At 41.3% G+C, this 6,617-nt stretch overlaps 1 pseudogene; it reads left to right on the top strand.

Annotated features, from left to right (window-relative positions):
• The first annotated feature begins 416 nt into the window (after positions 1–416).
• On the top strand, positions 417–1,438 carry LOC100943519 (annotated as a pseudogene).
• Positions 1,439–6,617: the final 5,179 nt, after the last annotated feature.

Here is a 6,617-nt window from a genome sequence, read left to right as displayed (position 1 = left end):
GTGGGTTAAAACCCAGCCCTGGTCAAAAAGAAAAGAAAAGAAAATAAAATTATAGACCAATACCACTAATGAATATTGATGCAAAAATATTCAATAAGATCCTAGCAAACAGACTCCAGCAACACATCAAACAATTTGTACACCATGACCAAGTGAGTTTTATCCCAGAGTCTTAAGGCTGGTTCAATATATGTAAATCTATAAATATAATTCATCACATAAACAAAATAAAAAACAAAGACCATATGATTCTCTCAATTGATGCAGAAAAAGCTTTTGATACCATCCAGCATCCTTTCATGATCAGAACACTTAAGAAAACTGGTATAGAGTTTGATGGGTAGCAGGAGCAGAGAAGGGACCCCAGAGAGCCCTGAGCAGTGCCCCCACCACCGCTGGCCTAGTTACCATCACACATGGGGAGGAGCTGCAGCTTCCCGTGGCCAGACACAGTCACCATCATTGCAACCGTTAGCAGCTAGGCTGAGACCCAGCAGCCACCCACTGCCCACCCCCTCCCCCTCCCCGCCCTCAGCACTGCTGACACCAGGCCCGGCGCTATGGCAGTGGCACAGGGAGTGGTGGTTAGGTGGCCTCACATTGGCAGTGCCTGCTGGCAGGGACAAGAAGATCATCACAAGGAAGGTTTTGGGAACAGTAAAATGGTTCAATGTAAGAAACAAATATGGTTTCATCAACAGAAATGACACCAAGGAAGATGTATTTGTACACCAGACTGCTATAAAGAAGAATAACCCCAAGACGTACCTTTGCAGAGCAGGAGATGGAGAGACTGTGGAGTTTGATGTTGTTGAAGGAGAAAAGGATGCAGAGGCAGCAAATGTTACAGGCCCTGGTGGAATTCCAGTTCAAGGCAGTAAGTATGCAGCAGACTGTAACCATTACAGGTGCTATCCACGTTTTAGGGGTCACCCACACAATTCCCAGCAGAATTACCAGAATAGTGAGAGTGGGGAAAAGAATGAGGGATCGGAGAGGGCTCATGAAGACCAGGCCCAACAATGTCGGCCCTACCGCAGGTGAAGGTTCCCACCTTACTACATGAGGAGACCCTAGGAGTGTCGACCACAGTATTCCCACCCTCCTGTGCAGGGAGAAGTGATGGAGGGTGCTAACAACCAGGGCTTAGGAGAACAAGGTAGACCAGTAAGACAGAATATGTATCGGTGTTATAGACCATGATTCCGCAGGGCCGTTTTTGGCCATCCTCACCAAAGACAGCCCACAGAGGATGGCAATGAAGAGGATAAAGAGAATCAAGGAGATGAGACCCAAGGTCAGCAGATGTCGCAACTTCAATTACCTATGCAGATGCCCAGAAAACCCTAAACCACAAGATGGCAAAGAGACAAAATCAGCCAATTCACCAGCTGAGAATTTGTCTGCTCCTGAGGCTGAGCAGGGCAGGGCTGAGTAAATGCCAGCTTACCATCTCTACCATCATCCGGTTTAGTTATCCAACAAGAAGAAACAAATATGAAATTCCAGCAATAAGAAATGAACAAAAGATTGCAGCTGAAGACCTTAAGTGCTTACTGAAGGGGTACAGCCCCCCACACTCAGACATGGCAGTTTTGCCTCATGTGCTCCCCACGGAACATGGAACTAAGATGGAAATTCCCTTATTCCTTAAATATGCCCGGGCATGCTGAAAAGCAGAATGTTCTTAGAAAGGAATTTGCCAGAGGACCATGCCAGGTCATAGCTGGCAGCTAAACACCTGTTGAGGCATTGGGCAGTTGTATTCTGTTCCTTTCTCCTAGTTAAAACAATAATGGTTGGTCTTGGTTCAGGGAAATGGGCTGACAGAACAGACAACCTGGCACCTTTGTGATTTAATCCCAAATAAAATGTTCTTAATTTGTATCAATTGTGTATGTGTTCAGCAGTAATTGTATTGGATTGGAATCTTTATGGCAGTTTCCGTGATCTTACTTTGCTGTCTTAACTGTATTGATATTTTAAACTTTCATCTGATGTTTTAGGGTATATAAGATAATCAATAAAGATAGGTGGTCCCTGAATGCTGGAGCGAGCTTCAGCCTCCCGTTTCCGATTAATCATCTCCTCTGCGCTGCTTATGTTTGTGTCATAGAACAGTCAGCTCTGGAAACAGTAGCATTTGCTTTTTGCCCATTAACCAGATAACTAGAACTATTTGCATTATCTATGAAGCATGGGGTTTTAATTATTTTTAGCTAAAGAAGTCTTTTTTAGTAATAAAAAAATTTTTTTTTAACTTTTATGCCTTTAAAGGTTTTTAAATTGTTTTATATCTGGTCAAGTTGAGATATTTAAGAACTTCATTTTTAATTTGTAATAAAAATTTACAACTTGATTTTTTTCAAAAAAGTCAACAAACTGCAAGCACCTGTTAATAAAGTCTTAAATAATTTTTTAAAAATGAAAATTGGTATAGAAGGGACATTTCTTAAACGGATAGAGGCCATTTACAGCAAACCCACAGCCAATATTGTATTGAATGGAGTTAAGTTAAAATCATTTCCACTCAGATCAGGAACCAGACAAGGTTATCTATTGTTACCACTGCTTTTTAACATTGTAATGTAAAGCTTAGCCATCACACTCAGGCAAGAGAAGGCGATCAAGGGTATATATATAGGGTCAAAGAAGATCAAGATTGAACTCTTTGCAGATGATAAAATTGTATATCTAGAAGATACCAGGGATTTTACTACAAAACTCTTAGAAATGATCAAGGAATACAGCAGTATCTCAGGTTACAAAATCAACATAAATCTATAGCCTTTATATATACCAACAATAGTCAAGCTGACAAAAAAGTCAAGGACTTTATTCCTTTTACAGTAGTGCCAAAGAAGATGAAATACTTGGGAGTGTACCTAGCAAAGGACATGAAAGATCTCTATAAAGAGAACTGTGAAACTCTAAGAAATAGCTGAAGATGCTAAGAAATGGAAAAACATACCATGCTCATGGCTGGGAAGAATCAACATGGTTAAAATTTCTATACTACCCAAAGCAATCTACAGATTTAATGCAATTCCTATTAAAGCACCATTGTAATACTTTAAAGACCTCAAAAAAATAATACTTCAGGGTGGAGGCAAGATGGCAGACTGCAGCTAGCTTTCTACAGAGGCTCCTGTCCAGAAGGAGACTTAAAGGACAGAAGTTTAGAAAGTGAGCTGATGGTTTGGAGCTGAGCCAAGAGAGAAGATTGAAGAATGCACTTCAACCTTGCTGAGGAGAGCTGTAACCCCCAAAATACAATCAAAAGATACAAAATCCACCACCAAGCAGACGGGAGTCCCTTCCCCCACAAGAAGAGCTCGCAGTTTTCTCCATACAAACAAGCAAGCAGAGTTCAAACATCCTCCCACTCTATCCCATGGGAGAGACCGTCCCCAAACCAGATCTCCTACCCCTGCTGGTATAAAACTGTATATATTCTCTAACTGCAACTGTGAACTCCCAGGATTCCCCCCTCACTCTCACCCCAAGGTCTGGAGATTTGTCACCCATGGAGACAAGATTCTTGGGCATTTCCTTGAGAGGAGTGGAGGGAGAAAGGCCTGGTGCTGGTCTGTGCTGACTCTGTGGCACGGGAGCGAGGAGAGGATGGTCAGCTGAGAGGAAGCCATACAGTAGGTGCAGTATCCTGAGTTGCAGAGTGGCAGCTGCAGCAGCGGGAAAGGCTCACATCCCTGACACCATTCCAGATAGGCACACCCTGTCTCTCTGGGCAACCAGAGGTTCTGGGCTGGCAGAGTGACCTTGGGAAGTTCTGTGAATAAAGAGACCTAATAGCACCTAGCCCTCATGGGAATATAGCTAAGACAAAGGTAGTGGGTGGGCAGAAACTGGAATTGACAACTGAGTGTAAACTCTAATTGCTTGCTGCCCAGGGCTGAGTTTTTTATTAGCTTTAGCAATGTCTAACCTGCAGAGGAATTTATCTGGGACAGAAACAAATTACATAAAGTTGCTCTGTCCTATTCTGCTAGCAACATCAACTAGGTGCAGGGCTGGAACTGAGTGAACTTCCCCAGCCTAAATTAAACACCCAAGGCCCCCCTGCCAGATTCAGATCTCCTGATGACTCTGGCACTCATAAACCCCGGCAGCAGTTGCTCAAGGGAGTGAACTGTGTCACAGCCCTGTGGGATTACCAGTGACTGGGTGCAAGGTGGGGAAGGAGGCATCAACCTTCCCAGACTAATTCATTTGCTGGGTGGGTCCTTTTGCCCTCACACAGCACTAGAGGGAGTCATATCTGAGCTGCCAGCAGACCCCTCCTATCTAGTTGCCAGAGACTTTTTGAATACTCCCACCTGAGACTGGTGCTGACTGGGAAAACCGATTTGGGACCCTTGAACCAGGAAAATCATCCAAGGACTATCCAAAGTGGCACCATGGGTGTATGGTTGAGGGAAGATTTGATTTTCCTTGCCCAATTGTTGTTTGTGGGGGGAAGGGCAACTTAATTGCTGGCATTTCTACAGCTGAGACTTCAACCAAGAGTAAATGATTCACTAGGGTAGGACAGAGACCAGCTGAAAATAAGACAGAGCCACTTAGCCCCACCACACCAAGCAGGTCCGCAGTCTCTCAGGCCATAACATTGTACAGGTCCTTGACAAAGCTCAAGGGGATAGGCCAAATGGGGTAAAATAATCATGGGGCATAATCAGAAGAAAAGCTCTGGTAATATGAATAACCAGAGTAGATCAACACCCCCAAGAAAGGATTTGGGAGATGCAACTGAAGATCCCTTTCATAAACAGATGGCCAAGATGTCAGAAATCGAATTCAGAATTTGGATTGCGAATAAGATTAATAGAATAGAGACAAAGATAGAATTAGAAATTCAAGGAGGATTCCAAAAGTTCAATCAAGAATTCAACAAATTCAAAGACAAAACCACCAAAGGTTTTGAAAGATTGAGGCAAGAGATTGCAGCCCTCAAAGATCTAAAAAATATGTTGGAATCCCTTGGTAGTAGAATGCAGCAGGCAGAAGAAAGGATCTCAGACATTGAAGACAAAGCTTTTGAACATGCCCAAGCATCCAAAGAGGAACAGAAATGGAAAGCAAAAATGAATCATTCTCTCAGACAGCTCTGGAATAATTCAAAGAAAGCTAATATCCACCTTATAGGAATCCCTGAAGGTGACGAAGTTGCTTCACAAAACACAGAGGCTCTTCTTCGTGAAATTATGAAAGAAAACTTTCCAGATATGCCAAGAGATCCTGAAATTCAGATTGCAGACAGCTTCAGAACCCCAGCACATCTCAATCTGAATAAGACATCCCCAGACACATCATAATTAACTTCACTAAAGTTAATATGAAAGAGAAAATCCTGCAAGCAGCTAGATATAAAAAAACCATAACCTACAAGGGGAAGAAAATGAGAATGACTGCAGATCTCTCTGCTGAAACATTTCAGGCCAGAAGAGGGTGGTCATCGACATTTAATCTCCTAAAACAAAATAACTTTTAACCCAGGATCCTGTATCCAGCTAAACTGAGTTCCATTCATGATGGAGAAATTAAATACTTTAATAACATTCACATGTTGAAGAAATTTGCCATAATTAAACCAGCTCTTCAGGATATTCTCAGGCCTAGCCTCCATAATGACCAGTGTAATCCTCTACCCCAAATGTAAACTCACTCAGAAACTTTTGATCAAATTCCATCTTCCACAGTGGCAAAAGGATTAAAAATGACCACTGGACTTTAGAACAACTTGATACCCAAACTTTTACCAGGCTTATCAATAATTTCTATCAATGTGAATGGCTTCAATTGTCCCCTAAAGAGGCACAGATTGGCTGACTGGATACAGAAACTCAGAGAAGATATCTGTTATATAAAAGAATCTCATCTTACCTTAAAAGATAAATATAGACTCAGGGTGAAGGGATGGTCATCTATATTCCAGGCAAATAGAAAGCAGAAAAAAGCAAGTGTTGCAATTTTATTCACAGATACAATAGGTTTTGAACCAACAAAAGTAACCAAAGACAAAGATGGCCACTGTATATTTCTTAAGGGCAATACTCAATATGATGAGATCTAAATTATCAATATCTATGCACCCAATGAGAATGTACCTCAATTTATAAGATACTCTAACAGGCATGAGCAACTTGATCTCTCCCGGCTCCATAATAGTCAGAGATTTTAATACTCCCTTAGCAGTGTTGGATAGATCATCCTATAAGAAGTTTAGCAAAGAAATTTTAGATTTAAATTTAACTATTCAACTTTTGGATTTAACAGACATCTACAAAACATTTCATCCTAACAGAACTGAATATACATTTTTCTCATCAGTCCATGGAACATATTCTAAAATTGATCACATCTTAGGTCACAAGTCTAATCTCAGCAAATTTAAAAGAATAGAAATTATTTCATGCATCTTCTCAGACCATCATGGAATAAAAGTTGAACTCAGTAACAACAAGAATTTGTAGTCTCATTCAAAACCACGGAAGCTAAATAATCTTATGCTGAATGATAGATGGGTCAGAGATGAGATCAAGAAGGAAATTACCAAATTTTTAGAACATAATGATAATGAAGATACGAGTTATCAGAAC

Source organism: Otolemur garnettii, unplaced genomic scaffold (assembly GCF_000181295.1).
Source record: "Otolemur garnettii isolate 467f Iridium unplaced genomic scaffold, OtoGar3 scaffold00256, whole genome shotgun sequence".
Lineage (NCBI taxonomy): Eukaryota > Metazoa > Chordata > Mammalia > Primates > Galagidae > Otolemur > Otolemur garnettii.
This window is presented reverse-complemented; position numbering and strand designations above follow the sequence as displayed.